Source organism: Canis lupus, chromosome 4 (assembly GCF_011100685.1).
Source record: "Canis lupus familiaris isolate Mischka breed German Shepherd chromosome 4, alternate assembly UU_Cfam_GSD_1.0, whole genome shotgun sequence".
In the NCBI taxonomy this organism is placed as follows: domain Eukaryota; kingdom Metazoa; phylum Chordata; class Mammalia; order Carnivora; family Canidae; genus Canis; species Canis lupus.
The window spans coordinates 8,657,611-8,683,456 of NC_049225.1; the positions used below are offsets into that span (position 1 = coordinate 8,657,611).

A 25,846-nucleotide genomic window follows, 5' to 3' on the forward strand; every position below is an offset into this window, starting at 1 on the left:
AGCTCGGAGAGTGATCATGTGGCTGCACCAAGGTTCAAGGTATATGGCAACCCTGAGCTGAGAGCCCTCTCCTGGGCTCACTGATTGCAGCTGGCTTCCCCACTCCAATGCTACACTCAGGCACCCCCAGTCTTCCTGTGACCCCTGTGGATCCTGAGACCAAACTGCCCCACTAAGATTCTACCCCACTTCACCACCTGATCACCTTTCAGACAGGGACATCCCTCATAGGAAAAGTTCCAAAAGTTCTGATTTTGCACTCTGCTACTCTATCACTTTCCAGTGCCAGCTTACAAAGGCTCCCTCCCCCCATGGTTTATCTTCCCATATATCACCTCAGATTCCCTTCTCTGTACTTCCTACCTTGCAGAAAGTGGTTACCTTTCTACTTGTAGAGTTGCAGCTATTCTTTTCTTAGCTCTCTGGTTGAGTTCGCAGGTGTTCAGAATGATTTAATAGTTATCTAGCTGAGTTCCTGGGACCAGACAAAACTAAGGTTTCCATTCTTCCACCATCTCCTTGGACTATCCCCAGATTTTTTTTTAAGGTCTTATTTTTTTATTTGAGAAAGAGAGAGAGAGAAAGAGAGCATGAGTGGTGGGGGAGGGGCAGAGAGAGGGGGATAAGCAGGCTTTCCCCACTGAGCAAGGAGCCCGATGCAGGACTCAATCCCAGGACCTGGAGATCATGACCTGAGCTGAAGGCAAACACATAACCAACTGAGCCACCCAGGGGCCCCAACTCAGAACTTAATTTAAGGTGGCTTTTAAAATAAGAGATCAATAAAAAAAATTAGGCAAATCAAAAGAAAGTAATTATGATCTCAAATATTATGAAAGGTTGAATTTAGGGCAAAAAGCATGAAAAGATAAAAGAAGGCCCCTTTTCAATGACAGGTGATACAATCCACAGTAAAAATGCAATATTCAAAGTATCTATATGGCAAATAATGTTGTCAATATTCATACAAGAAGAACTACAGGAACTACAAAAACTAATAGAAACACATTAGAAGTAAGAGGCTTTCATTCATCCCTCCTGATTCAAACAGGTCAAATGGATTAAAAATAGTTAAATAAGGGATCCCTGGGTGGCGCAGCGGTTTGGCGCCTGCCTTTGGCCCAGGGCGCGATCCTGGAGACCCGGGATCGAATCCCACATCGGGCTCTCGGTGCGTGGAGCCTGCTTCTCCCTCTGCCTGTGTCTCTGCCTCTCTCTCTCTCTCTCTGTGTGACTATCATAAATAAATAAAAATTAAAAAAAAAAATAGTTAAATAAGTAAAAATATACACATCCACCCTGAAAAGAGACAATTTATGTCTTTTTCAAATGCCCATAGAGCATTCATACAAATTGACTATATATTAGGCCACAAATTCTAAAAAGTGAACTAGTACAATCTCTAGCCATAATATAAAATAAATTAGAAATTAATTGTAAAATCAGATAACAAAAGTAAGCAAAGCAAAGGCGCTTGGGTGGCTCAGTTGGTTGAGTGTCTGTCTTTGGCTCAGGCCAAGATCTCTGTATCCTAGGATAAAACCTGACATTGGGCTTCCTGCTCAGTGGAGAGTCTGCTTCTCCCTCTACCTCCCCCCTCCTTCCCCGACTCGTGCTCCCTTTCTCTATCAAATAAATAAATAAAATCTTTTTTAAAAAATAAGCAAAGCAAAGTATCCTTCCACTTGGAAATTTTAAAACTCTCTTTCAAATGGTTCTTAGGTCAAAGGGAAAATTAAAAGAGAAATTGAATAATATAATTAGATTAAAATATCATATTTTAGAACAAAATTCATAGACTGAAATATTTATCTTAATCTTAAAAAAAACTATTTAATAAAGTAACTGTTTCAATAAGTTAGAAAAAGAACAATAAAATAAAGCCAAAGAAAGAAGAAATGAATAAAGAAAGATAAAAACAGATATTTTTTCCAATGGTAAAACAAATAAAAGCAGATTCTTTAAAAAAAAAAAAAAAAAAAGCAGATTCTTTTTTTTTAAATCAATAAAATAAATAATTAGCTAACCCAATCATAAAAAGAGAAGAAAGTACAAATTCAAAAAATAAGACATTTAAAGGGGTGAATAATCACAGTTATAGAGGAAATTAGAATCATGAGAGACTTTTCTTAAGTATATGCAAATAAATCTGAATTTCTGGATGAAGTGGACTATTGTCCAGAAAAATGAAATTTTATGAAACATCTGAGACAAGAAATCTAAACAGGTCAATTACCATAGAAGAAACAAATTTCTGCAAGAGCTATTTATTTAGTAACATCAGATCTCCCCCATTAATAAACAAAATTCAACTGAATATATTTTAAAGATCTTATTGACTTTAGTCAATGATTCATGTATCAAGTAGCATCCCATCTAGCAGATAAGAAGGGGCTCCAGGATGCTGCACTAAATGGAAGTTGTACTAGTTGTAAAAATCAGGTTGGTTATGGAAGGTGACTTTCCTTTAGGGGATGGCGTGGGCCATCAGGCAGACCTAAGGAGTGCTGATCAGTGATTTCTGATGACTGGGTTCAGATTCCATTTCTGGGAGAGCTGAACTCATAAGGAAGCCAATCTCAGATACATGGGACTTGGAGTAATTCCATTTTGAGCCCATTGTCTTGTTTTTAACACTTCTAGTCCCCCAAAGAAGGGAGTTCAAAGTTTTTGCAGGGGAATTCCTCCAAACCTTTAAGGAACAGATGACTCCAGTGCAATTTCAACTGTTCCAATATATAGAAAAAGAAGAAAACTTATTTTTATTTTTATTTTTTAAGATTTTATTTGTTTATTCATGAGAGACAGACAGAGAGAGAGGCACAGAAACAGGCTCCCTGCAGGGAGCCCGATGTGGGACTCAATCCCGGGATCCAGGATCACGCCCTAGGCTGAGGGCGGTGCTAAACTGCTGAGCCACCCGGGCTGCCCAGAAAACTTATTTTTAAAGATTTATTTACTTATTCATGAGAGACACTGAGAGAGAGAGAGAGGCAGAGACATAGGCAGAGGGAGAAGCAGGATCCTCTCGGGGAGCCCAATGTGGGACTCGATTCCAGATCCCTGGATCACGACCTGAGCGGAAGGCAGGCGCTCAACCGTTGAGCCACGCAGGCGTCCCAAGAAGAAAACTTTTAAAAAATATATATTTTATTTATTCACGAGACACACACACACACACACACACACACACACACACACACAGAGGCGCAGAGACACAGGCAGAGGGAGAAGCAGGCTCCATGCTGGGAGACCCACGTGGGACTTGATCCTGGAACTCCAGGATCAGGCCCTGGGCTGAAGGCAGCACTAAACCTCTAAGCCACCCAGGCTGCCTAGAAGAAAACTTTTTAAGTTCTTTGTATAATGCTAGCAAACCAAACCCTGACAACAGTAGCTACAAGAAAAGAAAGCTAAAAGAAAGCTACAGATCATATTTACTTCCAAACATTAATGCAAAAATCCTAAATAAAATATTTGAAAGCAGAATCTAGCAAGTGTTAAAAGAGTAATCTTTCAACTAAGTGAAGCTTAGTTTGAGAATGCAGGAATAGTTCAGTGAAGATATTTCATATTAAGGCAATTCCCCCCAAAACAAAGATACTATGAATATCTTCAGATATTATAGTCTATAGAAGGGGGTTAACCCTTTAAAGATATCAATGATCTCTAAGTTAACTTATATATTTACTAAAATCCCAATAAAATGACAGCATAAATATTTTTTACCTAGATAAACTGAGTCTAATCATATGGTGGCATAAAAAGACATGGAAAATCAGGAAAAATCTGAGAAAGAACAGTGAAGTTGTCCCACAGCTATCAAATGTACTTAAAAGCTCTGTATGTAAAACAGTGTGGTATCCAGGTGCAAATAACCCATCATGATGTCCCTACAAATATGCTTCTCCTCTGTTCTCCCCTCATTTCTGTAAAACACTATCCACTCAGTTGCTCACTTCAGAAATACAGAGATCGTTGACACTTTCTTGTTCTTTACTCCTTGCCATACACTTCACACTATAGTGTACAAATTCTGCCTGAAAACTACCTCTAAAAATCATCCACATGTTTCTAAATCATGGCCTCATCCCATCTGCGTCAGCATCCTTGTGCACTTGGATCTCTGCAGAAGTCTTTCCTCTCCCACTCATGGCCAGTCCCCAGGTATTCTCTGCATGGTCAGAGATGTTTCACAGAACAGATCAGCCCACATCACTGTCCTGCTTCAAATCCTGCAACGGCACTTGAGATAAAAATCCAGAATAGGGCAAGCCCCGGTGGCTCAGCAGTTTAGCACCAGGGCGTGATCCTGGAGACCTGGGATTGAGTCCCACGTTGGGCTCCTTGCATGGAGTCTGCTTCTCTCTCTGCCTGTGTGTCTGCCTCTCTTTCTCGGTCTCTCATGAATAAATAAATAAATAATCTTAAAAAAAAATCCAGAATAGCTGTCGGCACATAAAGCCCACATGGCACATCCTGTCTTCCTTGGCAGCCTCATCACCAGCCACCGTCCTCTTGCTCCCTAAACTCTGGCCACTCTCTCTTTTGGCTTCCCACAACTTGTCAGCCCTTTCTCCTCCAGGCCTTTATATATGCAGTTTCCTTTACCTGGAATAGTTTTCATATAGCTAACTCTTAACCTTCTTTCCTTCTTTTATTAAACAAACTTTTCATTTTGAGGTACTTCTATATTCACACAGAGTTGTAACAACAGTGTGTAGAGATCCCATGTGCCCTCTACCCAGTTTCGCCAATAACATCCTGCAGAACTACAGTGTGATATCACGACCTGGAAATTGACGTTTGCAATTCATCATCAAGATCTCACCAATTTACATGTACTCTGTGTGTGTGTGTGTTTTAGTTCTATACAATTGTATCACATGTACAGATTCGCAGGACCACCACTGCAGTCAAGATACAGAACAAGGACCCACTGGCAGGATCCCTCAGGCTACCCCGTTATGGCCACAGGCACATTGCTCCCCACCACCGTCCCTTCATCTTTTAAGTCTGTGCTTCAACACCATTAACTCACACCTTCCTTGGGCATCTATCTAGTCTACGTTTCTCTTTCATGGTAACACTCTGAACTCCTTCACAATTGCCACAATTTAGAATTAGGAGTAACAGGCTTCATCCTTTTGCAATGCCTTTCAATATAGGTTTCCTTGTTGGTAGGTTGTTTTTCTATCCTCAACCATCACTGAACAAAGGGAAGGCAGAGGGAGATTTGCCCAGTTTCCCATCTGAGACTCTTAGTGGTGTCTTTGTTCAAGTTGTGGCAGTGGTCTAGGCAGGCAGAGGGCCCTGTGAACACTCTCAGCATCTGCTAGGCCCATGCTGCAAATGGGCTCAGGAGTCCCCATCACCTCCCAGAACAGGGATCCGGCCATTTCTGAGACTGAGCAGGGAGCGCTTGGAAAGGAGGTCTAAGGAAATATGGAGGCTGAGGCAGGGACATTGGAGCCACGTCAGCAGGGGCTGACATGAAGGTCTGCAACGAGGGTGGGCGTCACATGGGTTGGACCTCCAAGAGAGAGTGTGGACCCCAGCTACAGGTGAGTTCGCTCCTCAAACCCAGGACAGTGACACTCAGTGCCCGGTGGCCCCCCGGTGGTCGCAGAAGCCTCCTACATACTCAGGGGCCATTTCGGAAAGAAGTCAGTGAGGATGAGGATATCTGAAAAAATGGATTTTGCAAAGGGAACGGATTGGACTGAATTGGACTGAATTTAACAGACTCTTTAAAAATGTTCTCCAAAACTCAGCAGGTGGCTTTGGGAAAAATTAGATCAGTTTTGGAAAATAAGGAGCCTGTTTTGTCCTTCCTCATCAGAGGACAGTGTGAGTAAACATGCAACCCTGTTGCACACATACATGTTGATGGGATTGTTTGTTTAAAGTCTACTACTCGTGCTAGACTGTAAACTCCACAAGGGAAGAAAATGTTTGGTTATTGTGCTTTCTTTTCCGAGCATGTGGTAGGCACTCAAACATTTTTTTCTTACAGAAATTAATGAATGCCTACAGATTTAGCCTTGTATTAATGATTCACCATCCTGCTAGGAAAGTCTGCTTCTTAAAATTCACTGACTATATTCTAGACACTTTTTTAAAAAGATTGTATTTATTTATTTGAGGGAGAGTATGAGCTGCCACACAGTGAGTTAGGGGGAGAAGTAGACTCCCCGCTCAGCAGGAAGCCTGCCATGGGGCTGGATCAGGCTCCATTAGGCTCAATCCCAGGACTCTGAGATCATGACCCCAACCGAAGGCAGCCGTTTAACCAACTGGGCCACCCCAGGCACCCCCATATTCTAGACACTTTATTTATTTTTTTTTAATTTTTTTTTTAATTTTCATTTATTTATGATAGTCACAGAGAGAGAGAGAGGCAAAGACACAGGCCGAGGGAGAAGCAGGCTCCATGCACCGGGAGCCGGATGTGGGATTCGATCCTGGGTCTCCAGGATCACGCCCGGGGCCAAAGACAGGCGCTAAACCGCTGCGCCACCCAAGGATCCCTTCTAGACACTTTAAATGCCCTATTTTCTTTTTTCCAGTAAAAAGCTGGTCAAGTCCAGTACATGTTATTATAATATAAAGGGCCTACAGAGTGAATGGCTCTGCCACTAACTCATTGTATAATCTGAATAAGTAATTCCACCTCTTTGGCAGGGGAGGGAGGTGGTGATGTCAAAATTTTTTCTTCATAGGGAAAAAGGGCTATCACTATCAGCTTCAATGATGCATGAAAAATAACCAATGTTTATTACTATAAAATTTGCATACAATGAAGACATGCCTGTAAAAAAAAAAAAAAAAAAAAGCGGGCTACTCAAATAATGTATAACATTTAACATACTTTCTAAGGCCGGCTGGTAAATGCCAGACCTGGTAAGTCACATGTCCCATGGAGGGGGCAGCCCAGGGTTTGAAAAGAGATGCCTCACAAAAAGTACACCTCCACGAGAAGTCAGAAATGAGGGATGGTTTTCTTCTTCAGGAACTCAAAATGGATCAAAACAAGAAATCTCTTCAAATGGTCTGCCTCTTCTTTGCAGAAAAAAAAAAATCACAAACCACTCTGAGGCCATGAGAACAAAAAGATGGAAAGCTGTCATAACCTATAGTTTATCAGTTTGTGCCATGGCACAGACATTATCCGCTCTAAGTGTTAAAAGTTTCAATCTAAGCCTCCTGCTCGTCTTCCCAGAAGTATGCTCTTGTGTGTTATATCACACAGTTGACACTTTTGTTTGTAAGATTAAGTCGTCACTAAAAAAAGGTTTTTTTGTTTTGTTTGTTTTTTAAAGATTTGACAGTAGGGGCGCCTGAGTGGCTCAGTCATTTAAGGATCCGACTCTTGATTTCGGCTCAGGTTAAAATCTCAGGGTCATGAGATCGAGCCCTGAGTTAGGCTGTGGGCTCAGTGCAGAGTCTACTTGAGATTCTCTCTCTCTCTCTTTCTGCCCCTCCCTGTCCTTGCTCTCTCTCTCTCTCTTTCAAATAAATAAATAAAATCTTAAAAAAAAAGTTTTGACAGTAAGTGTTTACCTCACAGCCTGCTTCTCAAAGATAAATTATTTCAGTAGTTGTACTTTTTCCAAGAGCAGAATGTGGATGGTCTTTAAGTAAATAATTAATATTTTTTAAGTGCTTAATGCCAGGACAGTGTCATTTCATAATCAAAAAGAATAATCCTGGGGACCCCTGAGTAGCTCAGCGGTTGAGCATCTACCTTTGGCCCAGGGCATGATCCTTGGTCCTGGGATCGAGTCCTACATCTGGCTCCCCACAGGGAGCCTGCTTCTCCCTCTGCCTATGTCTCTGCCTCTCTCTATGCCTCTCATAAATAAAATCTTAGAAAAAAAAGAAGAGGAATCCTGGATCTTCTCTAGTTTTCGTCAAGGCTCTTTGGGTGCAAGTAATGGAAACCCATTCAAACTAACTTACACACACAAAAAGAGGTATGGGTGAAATGAGGTGAGAATATTCGTGAAGCCAAGTGCAAGACACAAGCTTCACATGGAACTAGAACCAGGGCCTGAAAAGCCAGAGGAAGTTCCTCTCTGATTCTTTATTTAAAAGTTTTTGGTGCCTCATCTCTCCTCTCAGAGCATCTACTTGACTTTTCTCTCTGCAGACTCAGTTTCTTTACTTCTAGAAGAAAATGGCCCACTGAATTCTCTAAATGTTCTTTCATTTCCAGTACCACCAACCACTAGGATGGAATCCCCTTGCCCCAACAACAAATCTCAGGAAAGTAAACTCTACTGGCTCAGCCTATCAATGGACTGGCTCCCCTCTGGTCAAGGGTACATCCTTGCTTAATTTGGGAAAGGCCATCTTATCAATTGAGGTTTTGTCAGGGAAACAGAAGCCTTCCCTGTATGTTAGGATGAAGGGTTTTATGACATGGAATCAGAGGACCACACAGCCATTGGAAAGAATGGAAGATGGACAGTCAGGCAAACAACTGTGGGTCACTGGGCCTACAGAGCTAAGCCAGTGCTTAGCTCTTGCTAAGCTAAGCAAGTTTTAAGAACTTGCCCCAAAATCATTATGAATTTTAAGATCTTTGGGATTACTCTCCCATCTACCACAGTCCACTACAGGGTGATTCTCAAGAAGTTTGCCAAGGAGCTGCTCCCTTGATCAAGAACCTCTTGGAATCCCTCACTGCATGTTAGCCTGCAGCACAGATGATTGCCTCACAGAAGCAGCTGCCAGCTCTCAGCTCTCTGTAGCTCCAAGCGGTGATCGACAGGAACTTGCCCAGAAACTGCTATGAACCTCGTGTCTGCCTACAAATGCTTCCAGACAATATTCACTTCTCTTCCTTCCAAGTCTTTTGAGTGCCTCTTACTAGAAAGCTCTGACCAGAATCCTATGTGGAGGGGGATTCTGGGAAATGCTGTTCCAAGCTCCTCTTGTATGATATAGAGGAGATGGTGGATGGGGATGTTGGTGAGCTGAGCCCTACCCCAGACCATCAGCAGAGCCCTGGAACCCCAAAGGAGCAGGGCCACCTGCAGCAAGTCTGGCTACATGTGTCCATGCACGTGTGCGCGTTTGTGTGTGGGCATGCACACACGTGTGTGCATATGTGCATGTATGTGCGTGTACGTATCTGGTGAGAAAACAGACAGGTCTCAGGAACTGAGGTATGGTCTGGCCATCACCTAATACTAGAGAAAGACAGATTTCTTGGACTTTCCTTTCTTGTCCTTTCCTATACAATCTGAGACTAGTTCATCTCAGCTTGGTGTGAGAAAGCTCACTGGAAGTCATCCAAAGAGCTAGTCTGTAGCGAAGATTTGATGTTCTTATGTCCTCTGCATTCCCTCCTCTTCCTGCTTGCACTAAGCCCTCGCTTTAATGTGAGCAGCCATCTTCTCCATGGGAATGACTCAAACACCACTGCACAGGCTGGGGAGCCAGGAGTGCCTAGCCAGCCCACTGCCCCAGCATGGGAATCCAGCATTTGCTAGGAGAATGGGGAGGGAGCCACACCCAGCCAGTCAAGTTGTCCCTGGATGGGAATGTAGGAGGGCTAAGAAATTAGTGAAATGTGAGGCCGTCTTCTCATCAAAACATGGAGAGAAACACAGAGCCCAGATCATCTCCTTTGTGTCCCCAGATTCAGCAACATCTGAGGCTAGTTCTGGCATTTTAATTACCTGAGCCAATGCATTTCTAATTTTAGTTAAGTCCATTTGAGTTAAACGTCTCCACCAAACATTCTTTCTTTTTTTTTAAAGATTTTATTTATTTATTTATGAGAGACACAGAGAGAGACAGAGAGATGCAGAGATACAGGCAGACGGAGAAGCAGGCTCCATGCAGGGAGTCTGATGTGGGACTCGATCCTGGGTCTCCAGTATTAGACCCCCGACTGAAGGCGGCGCTAAACCGCTGAGCCACTGCGGCTGCCCTCCACTAAACATTCTAAGTAATAAATAAACATGACTAAGTTTGGTCTAGACTGTGCCTCTGCTCATGTGTCCTCTCTGCTCTGTTTCCCTGCCCCATCTCTGTCTGTTGAAATCCCAGTTCCCCTTTACCATCAGGCCAGATATCACTTTCTTCCAAAGGGAACCTATCCTGTTCCCCTGGACTTGTGGGGAGTGCGATATGGTGGGAGTGCAATATTTATTCCACATTCTCTGTCCTAGGTTGCTCACACACATCTCCCACACCATGTGAATAGTGTAACTACACTAGTTAATAGTGTAACTACAGTGTTAAGTTGCATGGGAGCCACTGTCTTATTCACCCCTGTATTTCTCACTGACCTGAGTTCTTGCATGGTAAATACTAACTAAATATTTATTGAATTTAAAAATATTTGAAACCAACAATACCAAAACAACCCAGTACAAAAATGGGCAAAGCACTTGAATAGACATTTCTCCTAAGAAGATGCACAAGTGATCAGCAAACACATGAAAAAATGCTCAATATTATTAGACATTGATTAAGAAAATGAAAATAAAAGCATGAGATACTGTCTCACACCCATTAGGATGACTATTATCAAGAAACAAACCAAACAAAAAAAGAAAAACAGAGAATAGCCATTGTTGGTGAGGATGTGGAAAAAAATTTGAACCCTTGTACATTGCTATTGGGAGTGTAAAAATAGGCAGATTCTCTGGAAAACAGTATGGTAGTTGCTTAAAATTTAAACTTAGAGAGGAGCCGGAGTGGCCGAGTTGCTTAAGTGTCTGATTCTTGGTTTCAGCTTAGGTCATGATCTCAGCATCATGAGTCAGGCTGAGAGCAGTCTGCTTGAGTTTCTTTCTTTCCTTCTTCCCCCCACCCTCCCCCATCTCTCTCTCAAATAAATAAATAAATAAATAAATAAATAAATATTTAAAAAACTTAAACATAGAATTAACCATATGATCCAGCAATTTTACTTCTAGATATACACCCCCAAAGAATTAAAAGCAGGAACTGAAACAAATGTTCACTCATGTTCATAATAACAGCGTTATTCACAATATAGCTAGAGGGTGGAAACAATCCATGTGTCTACTGACAGACAAATGAATAAACAAAATGTGGCATATCCTTACAATGGAATATTATTCAGCTATTAAAAGGAAAGAAATTCTGAGACCGGCTAGAATGGAGCTAGCTTGAGGACATTATGCTATATGATATAAGCCAGTCATAAAAAGGCAAACCCTGAATGAGTCCACTTAGATGAAGTGTCTACAGTAGTGATCAACATGGAGGCAATGAAGAATGGTTGCTTTGAGAGGCTGAGAGAAAGGGGGAGAGGAGAATAATGTTGAAGGGGGACAGAGTTTCAGTTCAGGATGATGAAAAATTTCTGGAAACAGCTAGTGGTGATGGTTACACAACAATATGGATTATGGATGTATTGAATGCCACTAAATTATATTCTTACAAGTGGCTAAATGGTAAATTTCATGTCCTATATATCATACTACAATAATAATTGCCTGAAATTTTGTACAAGTTTTTAAATTTAGGGAGCTTTTCATATGCTACATCTCATTTTACTCCCAACAACCAGATACAGGGCAGATATAATTTTACCCCTTCTGGAGATGATGATACTGAGGATATATATATAATTATTTATTTGAGAGAGCGAGGACACAAGTGGCTGGGAGGGGCAGAGGGAGAAGGAGAAGCAGACTCCCTGATGAGCAGGGAGCTGGGTGCAGGGCTTGATCCCAGGACTCTGGTATCATGACCTAAGCCGAAGGCAGATGCTTAACTACTGTGCCACTCAGGCACTCCCAGAGTTATTATATTGTGGAATAGGTACCCAGAGAATTCCAGGATTCTTCTGCTACTTCCATCAGCATTAATTACCTTCTGTTAAGTGTAAAGGGAGTCCCTAAGTCAGAGCTTCATGCACATCACTTGCCAAAGGGTCTGCATGGGCCTCCTAATGTCAGTTGGGAAAGTGTGTTCACCCTCTGGGACCAGGTGTTCCTGGAGTTGCCAGTGTTATGCACTGAATGTTTGTGTTCGCCGCCCGCCCCCCCACACACACCAAAATTGATATGCTGAAGCTTTAACTCCCAGTGTGGTAGTATTTGGAAATGGAACCTCTAAGGAAATAATTAAGGTTAAATGAGGCCATAAGCATTGAGCCCTGATCCAATGGGATTTGTATCCTTATAAGAATATATACCAGAGAGCTTGCTCTCCCACCTTCCCCACACGTGCACAAAGAAGAGGTCACATAAGCACACAGTGAGATTGCAACCACCTCCAAACTGAGAGAGGAGGCCTTAGATGAACCTACCTTGATCTTGGACCTCCCAGACTCGAGGACTGTAAGAAATAGATTTCTGTTGATTAAGCCCACCATTCTGTGTGCCATTTTGTTATGGCTGCCCAAGCTAACTAATGCGGCAAGTCAATAAAAGTACTGTGATCAAATGAGCATTCATTGTGTCTAGTGTTCCTAGAAAATATACCCAAGAAAATCTCATAGGAAAAAGATTTCTACTGGCCTCCATCTTGGTAGCCTCCACCTTTCTTACAGAGAAAGTGGCTCTGCGTGTCAGCTTAGGTGTTCCAACAGCAAAGGCCCGACCAGCAGAAAGGCAGACAATCCAATTCCTGGATCTTGACTTAGGTAACTCTTCCTCCCATAGTTTGTTCATTTCAACTCCCTCTGGGAACTTCTAGAATCCCAGCTCATCTTTGGCTGGAAAACGCAGGAATAAGATTGCCTTTCGTTCCAGTAGCAGGTGTTTTGGTCCAACGGGTACCACTCAACACCTGTACGGTGTGAACAGAGTTTGAGCAGCTTGGCTGTGATCTACACTTTCGAGTGCTCCTTCAATGTGGAGTCCTCCCTTGAGACACAGATATGGGCCTGGTGGGAGATTACCAATAAAAATAATGAAGAAAACAGTTTATTTTTCTTGAATCAGGTTGTCGAGAACCTGGTGAGTTCTACGTTCACTGTTAAAAGAAAAGGAATGAAACTTAGCACGTATTAAAAACCTATCATGTGCCAGGGAGTGAGCAAGACCTTTCCCACAGAATTCACAACAATCCTGCAAGGTACAGGTTACTGTCTCAGTTCTTTAATTGTGGTAAAATGGCACATAACACCACTTAGCATCTTAACCAATTTTCAGTGTTTAGCTCTGTGACATTCAGTACATTAATGTTGTTGGGCCACCATCACCACCATCCAACTCCAGAACTCTTCCATCTTTTCAAACTGAAACAAACTCTTAACCATTAACTATTCATTCCTCCCTTCCTCCAGACCCTGGCAAGAGCCATTCTATTTTCTGTCTCTATAAATGTAACTTCTCTAGATACCTCATAAAAGTGGAATTGTACAGTACTTGTCTTTTTGTGACTGGCTTATTTCACTTAGCATAATGTCCTGAAGGAACCTGGTTTTGATTTGCCTTTCCCTGTCTGATGATGTTGAACATCTTTTCATGCATTTATTGGCCACTTGTATATTTTTTTTCTCACTTGTATATTTTCTTAGAGAAATGTCTATTTGAGTCCTTCACCCATTTTTAATCAAATTGTTTGGTTTTGTTGTTGAGTTGTAAGAATTCTCTATATATTCTGGATATTAACTTCTTATCAATTACATGATTTGCAAATAGCATCTCCATTACTGGAGATTAGGAATAGCACCTCCAATCTGGGCTCTTTTCCCTCCATTGATTGTGTTCTTTGATGTATAGGACTTTTTTTTTTTTTTTTTTTTTTTTTGTATAGGACTTTTTAATTTTGGTGCAGTCCAATTTCTCTATTTTTGATTTTGTTGCCTGTGCTTTTCATGACTATCCAAAAAAATAATAATTGTCAAATTCAATATCATGAAGCTTTTCCTCTCTGTTTTCTTCTAATGGTTTTACAGTTTTAGCCTTTAAGCTTAGGTCCTTGATCTATTTTGAGCTAATTTTTGTATATGGTGTAAGGTAAGGGTCTAACTTCATTCTTTTTGCTTGTAGATATCCAGTTTTCCCAAAACCATTTATTGAAAAGATTGCTTTTTCCCTATTGAATGGTCTCAGCACCCTTGTTGAAAATCTTTTGACCACATTTGCTGGAATTTGTTTTTTAATTCTTTAGTCTATTGCCTTGCCCATATGTCTGACTTTCTGCCATTACCACACTGTTTTGATTACTATAGCTTTGTAGCAAGTTTTAAAATCAGGAAATGTGACTCCTCCAGCTTTGCTCTTCTTTTTCAAGATTATTTTGTCTGTTCATGGTCCCTTGATATTCCATATCAATTTTAAAATGAATTTTTCTATTTCTGCAAAAACTGCCATTAAGATTTTGAGAGGGATGGCATTGAATCTTAGATGAGTTTGAGTAGTACTAACATCTTAATGATATTAAGTCTCCCAATTCATGAATATGGGGTGTCTTTTCACTTATATGTATCTTCTTTAATTTCTTTCACCTCTATTCTGTAGTTTTCAGCATATAAGTCTTTCACCTCCTTGGATAAGTTATTCCTAAATATTTTATTCTTTTTGTTGCTACTGTACATGGAATTGTTTTCTTAAGTTCCTGTTTGGATTGTTCATTGTTAGTGAATAGAAATGCAATTGATTTTTGTGTTTTGATTTTGTATCCTGCAACTTTCTGAAATCACTTCTTAGTTTAACAGTTTTGTGTAGTGTGTGTAGTCTTTTGGTTTTCTACATATAAGATCATGTCATCTATGAACAGAGATAATTTTACATCTTCCTTTTCATGCTTTTGTATGCTTCTTGTTTATCTCTCTTGCATAATAACTCTCTGACTAGGGCTCCTAGAGGTATGTTAAATAGAAGTTGTATAAGTGTACAACTTTGTCTTAATCTTTATCTTGGAGGAAAAGCTTTCAGTCCTTCACTAGTGAGTATGATGTTAGCTGTAGGCTCTTCATATATGACCTTTATTATATTGAGTTAATGTAGTTTACTTCTATTCATAGTGTATTGCCTGTTTTTATCATGAGAGGGTATTAAATGCCAATTACTTTTTCTGCATCAATTGAAATGATCATGTGCATTTTTTCCTCTCTTATTCTGTTAATATTGTGTTTTACATTGATGGATTGTTATATGTTGAACAATCCTTGCATTCCAGGAATAAATTCCATTTGGTAATGGTATATACTTTTTTTTTTAATGTGTTGTTGAATTTCATTTGCTAGTGCTTTGTTGAGAAACTATCCCAATTTTTACAGATGAGGGCATTAAATCTCAAAGAAGCAAGACAATTTCCCCATGGCCACTCATCCAATAGGTAGTTGGAGTTGAAGTTCAAACCTGAGCCTGTCTGATTCCAGAATCCATGCCATTTTCATGGATTTCCATGCCAGGCTGCCTCATATTACTCCACAGTGGGATAGGGAAGGGAAAGTGCGGGCTACCAAATACTAGCTCTGTGACTTTACAAGAAAAAGAAAAATCCAATCATTTTTGAACCTCAATTTGTGCATCTGTAAAATAGGGATGTCGGTGGCTATTTTCCAGAGCTATTTGTAATGTTTAGATAAGATAAGGAATGTAACACCCTGAAACATCCTGAGCTTTTAATTAATGGCAGCATGTATGGCCCTCAGCCACTGAGTTGGGCCTCCCATCTCAAATGCAACTGGTTATCCAACTTTAGACAGAGGCTTCATGTGTGGCTTTTTGGCCAAATTCCTGATTTCTTTGCTATAAATATTCCAGAAGGCTTAAAACCCTCAACAAGTTGTCCTGTGACTTTATGTTCTGGCCAACAAGGAGATCTTCATTTCCCTCTATGACTCATCTATTCCTTTTGCAGCCCCTGCCCCACCCCAAATACCTTCAGCCATTGACATTTTAAATATTCTTGTCTTTTGACTCCCCTTCGGCAGCCTCAACTCATGTCTTGAATTCTTTCTCTTCCTTTTCTTCTTTTCCAGCAGGCTTGGTGACCAAAGCATTGCTAGTGGAGATATCTAGGATTTTTAAGAGTGTTTCCCCACATCATAACTTCAGGCAGATCATTTCTGAACCCAGTATGCAGACAAGGTAACGGGGACTCGAGGGGTGATGAGATTTTTCCAAAACACCTGATGGGAAAAAAGAATAAGATGATGGCAAGGCCAGAAATTCTCCTTTTGGCTTTCTGGACTACACACTCTTCCACTTAATGAGGATTTGTCCATTTCCTTGGAAAAGAGAAGCACAAAGCATGAATCCACAGAATGCCTACACAGTGCAGCTTGGGAGGGATCTGTGTGCTGACCCCAGTGGTACACAGGGCAGGAGCTGTGTGCTGGCCACAGGACTAAACAAACAGGAGCAGGAGCTGTGTGCTGACCACAGGGAACAAGTTACAACTTTATATACAAGGGTTGCAGCCAGAACTGCTGTTAGATTGCACTTTATATGCAGGAACATATAGACAGCTGAGCTCTAAGAGCCGAAGTTTACGTGGTGTTTTCCATCCAAAAGCCCCAAAGTCCTCACTAAAGCTATAAATACCAGAATCCCTTCATCTTTGAAATATAGCCAGTTCCAGGCCTGCTTAAACAGCCCGAAGCCGGTACACACAATGCATGTGTGTATGGTGAAACAGGCCTTTATGAGTTTTCCACTGCTGGAGGCCAGAGAGAAGGGTGAGTGGAATGTACTGGAATGTCTAACAAATGACAGAGGGAGATTCTGGGGATGAATTGCTCAGTGGGCCCCATGGGGCTGAGTTCTAATCTCTGGGACTACAGGCTGCCTGGCTGGCCCAGCCCCATACTGGTCTCCACAGTAGGCTTTGCCCAGCTCCTGCTCCAGAGAGAACATGGAAGGGGCCCTTCTCTGGCCCTCTTGGGGGTTTGGGCATTCACACCCCTAACACTTGCCCTGGCACCCTCCCAAGCCTGAGAGAAGCCCCCCCTTCCTTCTAGACTGCCCCAGTCTCCTCCTAGTTCAAGAATGTAGGCTACATACATGCCCTGAGCAAGCCCCCAGGGCCAGCACTTCCTCTACCTTACTTATCTACTTTAATTCATGCACTCATTCCTTTTAACAAGCATAGTTTAGGACCTACTATGTGCCACTCCACGTGCCAGTCTCTGTAAAGAGAACTGAATAAGACCAGCATGATCTCTGTCCTCCAAATCATACTCTCCAGTCAGGGAATGAACCACAGAAAAGTAAATAAGCAGGGCAGCCCGGGTGGCTCAGTGGTTTAGCACACCTACGGCCCAGGGCGTGATCCTGGAGACCTGGGATCAAGTCTCACATCAGGCTCCCTGCATAAAGCCTCCTTCTCCCTCTGCCTATGTCTCTGCCTCTCTCTCTCTGTGTCTCTCATGAATAAATAAATAATTTTTTTTAAAAAGGTAAATAAACAGAAAGCAAGATAATTGCAGATAATGAAACATTCTTTAAGGAAAAAAAAAAAAAAACACTGCAACCAGGATAAATAGCAGTTTGGAGGAGGGTCTGTGCTCCTTATATGGTTGGTTGGAGAAGCCTTTCCAGGAGCCAGGTGGGTGTGAGGGAGCATTCCCAGCAGCAGGGAGCCTCCAGTGCTAGAGTGGGAGATAAGAAAGGGCTTGTGTTCTGGGAAAGCAAGGAGGCCAGTAGGGCTGGAGCCCATAGGCAAAGGAGGAGGACATATGATGAAGTGTGGCAGTCAATGTGGGCTGTATCCTCCTAAGATGTGCGGCCCTGATGGGAAATTGAAATGTATTAGAAGTGCAGAGGAAGTAATAGAAGGATTTTAAACAGTCATAAGAGTGATGTCATATGTGAATGTGTGTGTGTGTGTGTGTGTTTTAATCACTGCAGCTGCTGAACAGAGAATGGATTAAGGAGTTGAGAACAAAGTGAGGGAGATGACTTAGGAAACTATGGGAACAGTCCAGGGAAATGATAATAGTAGACTAGAGGAGTGAGAATGGAACTGGGAGTGAGGGAGCTGATAAGAGACAACTTCCCAAGTAGAACCAACAGGATGTGGTGGTGAATTGGAATGAAAAGCAAAGTGAGGAATCCAAGGCAAGTGCTGGCATATTTGCTTAATATGGGTGGTTGATGATGTGACTTTCTGATATGGGAAAGCCTAGGAGAAGGGATATATAACTAGGGGCAGGGCAGCTTTGAGGGGATAGGTAGGGATGAGATACAAGTCATCAGTGGCTCTCTGGGGTGATGTCTGTACCGAGCCCAACCCAATCCTTCCCTGCCCTCCAGCACACCTGAGCAGAGCTGCTCCACCTGGAATGTGTTTCCCCTTCCTATCCACTCCTGGCAGCCTCTTCCTGCCTTCTTTACCACCCAACACTCCTTCCCAGCACATTCTCTCTCCAGGGTGAGGAGGGCACCTGTTGGTACTTAGGTATGTTGGTGCCGCCTTCATTTGTTTCTTGACAGCTGGTTGTCAGTACTCAGATGGACTAAACCAATCTGAGATCTGGCAGTGCAGGATAGAGAAGGAGGGAAAGAAACCAGAACCAGAGGGGCTTATCCTGTATAGAAAAGGCACCCTAAAGTACAGCCACCAACAGAGTACCAAGAGTATGGAAAAAATCCAGCCTTGGAACTAAGGGACATAAATCAGTGATGGAGCAAGGTCAAGGTGCAGCAGGCATCCTGGTGGTTCTGCGTGATGGTCTTACTGGAAGAAGAACACTCGTGAGCAACCACAGGGACAGGGGTTGGATCCCATCCCAAGGGAAGAGGAAAGGGGGTAGTTAAGGGCTAGGTGGGGACTAAAGTGCAGATATACAGATAGGTCAACCCACCAGAGGACTGGTATGGGGTCTCCCCAGTCTCCAAAGGGTGTGACATCCCCAGACTTCCAGACCTCCCCATCAGGTGTATCCAAGCTCCCATTTACTGAGTGCTCACAACTTGCTGGGGTTGTAGCAGACAGCAGTGTCAGGTCCTGCTCCCAACTACCTCGTGAGGAAGCACTACCAGCAGTCCCGTTATGTAGATGTGGACAAAGACTCCAAGAAGTTTTATAGTTTGCCTGAGCGCTCAAAGCTGGCACGTGGTGGACTCAGGAAGTATTCTCCGTTGCGTCTCACTCCAGAATCTTTTCCCTCTCCACTCTAGCATCTCACCTTGGCCAGCTTAGCTTGGTACTGGACAGGGCTCATTGTGTAAGGTGTTAGTGCCAACACCTGTGGGGGCTTTGGGCACAGTTGGGCCAGCCAGCAGCAGTAGCAGGCAGTTCACCAACCTGCTACCCATTCTGGTCACAGTCCCTGTCCTGTTCCTTCCTCTCAGGTCTGCATACCAATGGCCATTGGTCCTCCAACACCTAAATCCTAGATCTCTCTGATGCTTTGTAGCTTAGAAAAGATGTGCCAAGTACTTATGAGGGATTGAAGGACAGATCCCACCCCAGAACCCTTCTTTATGAGGCATAGTTTTATTCTGCCTAAGTCCTTTGCGTTCTATTTCACTCTAGAGAAGCTTTGTCTTCACCCTCAGACCAGCGCTTCTCAACCTTTCACCTAAGAGCACGTTTCAAAAATGACGACATTGGTGTAGCTTGCAGGGTCAATGGGAGGCCTCTCTGGCTTTCCCTGACCCCTGACCCTTGCAACCCATTTGAGACACTCCAGCTAAGAAGCCCTCTCCTCTTCCCCCACAAGATAACTCAATAGAGCTACTTAGGGCTCCTTCTCTATCCCCCGCTTCATTTAGGTTCCTTTCTTTTTCTTGTTAGAAACAGAATCCCACAATGACCCAGTTTTGCTTTCTGAAATTTCCACTCTCAACTCTGTGCATTGAAAGTTGGGCCTGCCTTCCCTTCCCCTCTACCCTCTCTCTCAACATTTCCTTTGAATCAGAGGCCCTTTGATGCTTTATTTATGTAAAATGTCTAGCATGTGTCTGGCACATGGTAGACATTCAAAATATGTTAGCTTAGTCCCTCTCCATCCTATCCTAACATATGTACCAGGAAAATAACTAGATCATATGGCAACAATATATACCAGATTTTCTGGGACAGTCCCAAATTTAAATAATTTTATCCTTTGCAAAAAGGCAACATGTTAAATGTATAATTACTTGAAATTTAATTTTTAAAGAAAGATTTATTCAAGTATTGTGGCAGGGAGAAGTCTCTGATGGCCTCCAGGAATTCCTGCTGGCCCCCACCCTGACACTGCCATGTGTTTGCCCTGCATAATTTCCAGGACTGTGTATATAATGGATTTTAGTCTCATACTCAGGTTATTTGTATGACATAGTTGATCTTAAAGTAGTGAGATTACCGAGGTGGGCCTGACCTTTTTAAAAAAAAAAAAAATCTTATTTATTTATTTATTTATTTATGAGAGGAAGAGAGCATGAGTGGGGTGGGGGCAAAGGGAGAGGGAGAGGGAAAAGCAGACTCCTTGCTGAGCCTAGAGCCCATTGCAGGACTCAACCCCAGGCTCTGAAGATCATGACCTGAGCCAAAGTCAGACATTTAACCAACTGAGCCACCCAGGTACTCCAGGCCTGATCTTTTTATATGAGCCCTTAATTTTTTAAAAAGATTTTATTTATTTACTTATTTATGAGAGGCACACAGAGAGAGAGGCAGTGACACAGGCAGAGGGAGAAGTAGGTTCTTCACAGGGAGGCTGATGTGGGACTCAATCCCAGGACCCTGGAATCACAACCCGAGCCAAAGGCAGACACTTAACTGCTGTGCCACTCAGGTGTCCCTATATGAGCCCTTTAAAGTGAGGGGTTTCCTCTGGCTAGTCACAGAGTAGGAAGTCAGAGATTCAATAATGCTGGTTTGAAAATGCAGAGGGCCACACGGCAAGGAGCAGAGGTGGCTTTAGGGACCAAGAGCTGATCCAGCTGACAACCAGCAAAGAAATGGGGACCTCATGTTTATTGGTACAAGGAATTAAATTCTGTCAATGATAAGAATGAGCTTAGAAGTAGATTTTTCTTCAGAGTGTCCAGATAAAAACTCAGCCTGGCTGACCCAATGGTTTCAGCCTTGCAATCCCCAGCCACAGAATACTGGACATCTGACTTACAGAAATGCAATAGAAAACCAACAAAGACATAAATTATATGAAATAAATTCACCACTTTGAAGTGGTCAGCTCAATGAGTTTTGATAAATTTATTCAGTTGTGCAACCACCATTGTAATCAACATATAGAACATTTCCATCCTTCCATAAACTCCCTGGGCATTCAATTCTCTTCCTCCATATTCAGTCCCCGAACTACCTGTTTTCTTTTTGTTTTTTGAACTACCTGTTTTCTGTTCCTATCATATTTTTGCCTTTCTAGAATGTCATATAAATGAAACATAGAATTGATAGACTTTTGTGTCTGATTTATTTCACTGAATGCAATGCTTTTGGGATTCATCTGTTGTTGCATGCCTCTGTGGCTCATTCTCCATTGCTGAGTAATATTCCATCAGATGTGCACATCATAATTTATCTGTGCACCTATTGATGTCAGTATGGATTGTTTTCAATTGTTGGCAATTATGTGTAAAGCTGCTCTGAACATTCACATTAAAATCTTTGTGTGGACATATATTTTTGTTTCTTTTGGTAAATATCTAAGTGTGGATTGTATGATATATTTGTATATGATTTATGAGGAACTGCCAAACTTTCTTCCAAAATGACTGTTCCATTTTGCATTCTCACATGAAATGTCTGAGGGTTTCAGTTGTTCCACATTCTCAGCAACACTTTATATTGTCAGATTTAAAGTTTAACCATTCATGTGAGTATGCAGTAGTATCTCATGAGATTTTTGTCTGCATTTCCCTAATAACTAATGTCATTGAGCATCTTTCCATGTGTTTATTTGCCATCTGTGTATCTTCCTTGGTTAAGGGTCTATGCAAATTGCCTATTTTTTAATTGGAATTTTCTAGACAAAAGTCCTCTGTTAGCTAGATACTTTGCAAATATTTTCTTCGAGTCTGTGGCTTGTCCTTTTATTTCTTAACAGTGTCATTTGATGAACAGGAATTTTTAGATTTGATGAAGCCCAATTTATCACCATTTTTAATGGTTTGTGCTTTTTCTGTTAATCTAAAAAAAACCTATGCCTAACTAAAGGTCACAAAGCTGTTCTTACAGTTTTATCATAGTAGTTTTCACTTTAAGCTTATGATCAACTTAAAATCAATTTATCATATGTGATGCAAGGTAATGATAAGGGCTTGTTTTTACAAATGAATATAAAGGTGCTCCAGAACCACTTACTAAAAGAGTATCCTTTCTCCACTGAATTGCCTTTGTATCTTTATAAAATCAACTGACCACATACGTGTGAGTCTATTCTGTTCCATTTATCTCTATACTTGTTTTTTAGCCATATTCATTGTCTAGATTAGTGTAGTTTTATAGTAAGTTTTAAGTTATGTAGTGTGAATCTTTCACTGTTCTTTTTTCAAAATCCTTTGAGTTATTCGAGATCTTTTGCATTTCCATATAAATTTTATAATCAACTTGTCAGCTTCTATGAAACAAAATCTTCAGAAATTTTTACTGAAATTGCATTGAAACTATAAACCAATTTGGGGAGAAATGATAACAATATTGAGTTTTCCAATCCATGAACACAGTATATCTCTCTATTTAGATCTTTAGGGCAGCCCCAGTGGCCCAGCCGTTTAGTGCCACCTTTGGCCCAGGGTGCGATCCTGGAGACCAGGGATCCAGTCCCATGTCAGGCTCCTGCATGGAGCCTGCTTCTCCCTCTGCCTGTGTCTCTGCCTCTCTCTTTGTCTCTGTGTCTGTCGTGAATAAATAAATAAAATCTTTAAAAAAAAATAGATCTTTAATTTCGTCACTTGTGTATTATAGTTTTCAGTGTACAGGTCTTATACATATTTTGCTAAAGTTTTCCCTAAATATTTAATTTGTTGATGCTTATGTAATGGTGTTTCACTTTCTTAATGTCCAATTATTCATTGTGAGTACATAGAAATACAATTAATTTTTGTGTCTTGGGGCACCTGGGTGGTTCAGTCTTTTAAGTATCTGCCTTTGGCTCGGGTCATGAGCTCAGGGTCCTGGGATCAAGCCCCATGCCTGGCTCCCTGCTCAGTGAGGAGTCTGCTTCTTTCTCTCCCTTTGACTCTCACCCCTGTTTGTGTGCATGCTTTCTCTCTCAAATAAATAAATAAATAAATAAATATATATATATACATATATATATATATATTTTTTTTTTTTTTTTTTTGTAGCTTGACCTTTGCAACATTACTAAATCCACTTAGTCCTAGTAGCTTTTTAGTAGATGCCTTGGAATTTTCTGTCAATGATCATGTCATAAACAAATTTTAGAAGTTTAACTTTTTCCTTTCTAATCTATAGGCCTTTAATTTCTTTTTCCTGGCTTATTGCACTGACTGGGACCACAAGTAAAATATTGAATATAAGTGATAAAAAATGTTCCTGGCCTTGTTCTGGAGGGTACAGAGAAAGCCTTCAGTTTTTCACCATCAAGTATGCTGTTAGCTATAGATTTTCCATAGATGTGCTTTGTCAGGTTAAGGAAGTTTCTGCCATTTTTAGTTTGCTTGGAATTTTTAATAGTGGGTGGGTCTTACATTTCTTTCTTTCTTCCATGCTCTTTCTTCATTTATTGAGATGATTATAGGTTTTTTCTTTTTTAGTATTATTATACTGGTTAATTTTCTAATGTTGAAGCAGACTGCATTTTGGGGAAAAAACCCTCTTGGCCATGAAATACTGTTATTTTTATATATGGAAGGATTTGAGTTGTTAAAATTTTGTTAGTTTGCTACTGTGTTTATGAAGGATATTGGTTTGTAGCTTTCTCTTCTTGTAAGATCTTTGCCTTGTTTTGGCATCAGGGTAATGCCGATCTTATAGTATGAGTTGTGAAGTGTTGTGTTCTCTTATATTTTCTGGAAAAGCTTACATAAAATTGCCATTATTTCTCAAATTTTTTGGTAAAATTTCTTACATTTTTGGTAGTATTCACCAGTGAAGCCATCTGGGCCTGGAGTAGTCTTTGTGAAAAGGTTCTTAACTATGAAGTCATTTCATTTCAAAGGACCAAACATTATCCATCTCTTCTTGAGTGGTTGTGTGTTTTAAATAATTTATACATTTCATTAACATTATAAAATTAATTGGCAAAATTGTTCAAAATAACCCTTTTAAAAATTTTATTTATGTATTTGATAGAGAGAAAGCAAAAGCAGGAGAGGTGGCAAGCAGAGGGAGAGTGACAAGCAGGCTCCCCACAGAATAGAGAGCCCATTGTGGGACTCGATCTCAGGCCCCCAGGATCATGACCTGAGCCAAAGGCAGCTGTTTAACCAACGGAACTACCCAGGTGTCCTCTTTTTTTTTTTTTTTTTTACATTTACTCCATAATCAGCATGGAGCCCAACATGAGGCTTGAATTCATGACGAGATCAAGACCCAAACTGAAATCAAGAGTCCGATGCTTAACTTACTGAGCCACCCAGATGCCCCAACCCCTTTTTTCTTTAATGATTAGGGTTTTATAGTGATGTTCCCTAATTATAATTGTAGATTTTTGATGATTTCTTTTTCAATTATTTCCATTTCTTTCTTTACATATTTTGAAGCTCTGTTAATATACTCTGCAAACACATTTAGGAGTGTTATGTTTTCTTAAATTTATCATTTCTAATTATATAACACTCCCCTTCGTTTATGCTAATATTTCATTCTAAATGTATTATGTCTGAATGTATAATCACTTTAATTTTCTTTTTTAATTAATTTTTAAAAATTCTAGTATCATTAACATTAACAGTGTTATGTTGGTTTCAGGTGTACAATATCATGATTCAACCTCTAGTTTTCTTTTAATTAGCATTTACATAGTATATTATTTACATACTTGTATGTCTCATCTTTTTGTGTGTCTTTATTATTTTTTAAGATTGATTGATTTTAGGGAGAGAGACTGCACAAGTGGGAGAGGCAGGGGGAGAGAGAGAGAGAATCTCAAGCAGACTCCCTGCTGAGCATGGAGCCCAACACAGGGCTAGATCTCACAACTCTGAGATCATGATGCTTGAGATCATGACCTGAGCAAAAACCGTCTGACATTGAACCGATTTGCCATCCAGGCACCCCTATTTGTGTGTCTTAATTTAAAGTAGGTTTCTTGGGGCACCTGGGTGCCTCAGTTGTTGAGTGTCTGCCTTCATATCAGGTCGTGATCCAAGGGTCCTGGGATTCAGTCCCCATCAGGCTCCCTGTGAAGAGCCTGCTCCTCCCTGTGCCTATTGCTCTGCCTCTCTTTGTCTCTCATGAATAAATAAATAAAATATTTTTAAAAAATAATAATGTAGGTTTCTTGCTTTTTAAGTTCAATCTGGCAATCTTTGCTTTTTCATTGAAGTGGTTAGAACATTGACCTATTTAATGTAATGTGATTGGGGTTAAATATATCATTTTGCTATTTGTTTTTTATTTGTCCCATCTACTCTTTGATTCTTTTTCTTCTTTTCCTATCTTCTTCCAAATTGAGAATTTTTTAAATGATTACACTTGCCTCCACTATTAACTTAGTTATTCCGCTTTATTTCATTTTTAGTGATTGCCCTAGGTTTTGCAATATGTATCATTCTGGCCTGCTATTTCTTTTCCTTCTGCACCTCCAATTATATGTATGTTAGATCATTTGAATTTATCCCACAGATATTAGAGCCCTATCACCTGCTTCTAGACTCTTAGGTAGGCTGAACCACCTATTCACATGAAGATGAAGTGGATGAGGATGAGAGGAACAGGGTTATGCCATAGCAGCACCAGGACTTGACCCCTTTGGTCAGGACAGCAATTCAGGGCAGAAGTTCAGTCATATCAGCAAAGCACAGGTCTGAAG

The 25,846-nt window shown here is 41.0% G+C and overlaps 1 long non-coding RNA gene across 1 annotated transcript in view; it reads right to left on the bottom strand.

The window, feature by feature from the left end:
• Positions 1-12,136: 12,136 nt before the first annotated feature.
• LOC111095694 overlaps positions 12,137-25,846 on the bottom strand; it is a 39,283-nt gene continuing 25,573 nt past the window's right edge. The window contains exons 2-3 of the long non-coding RNA XR_005357540.1: positions 15,832-16,081; positions 12,137-12,880 (exon numbers count right to left, since the gene is read on the bottom strand). This is a non-coding gene — a long non-coding RNA (uncharacterized LOC111095694). The remainder of the gene's footprint in view (positions 12,881-15,831; positions 16,082-25,846) is intronic.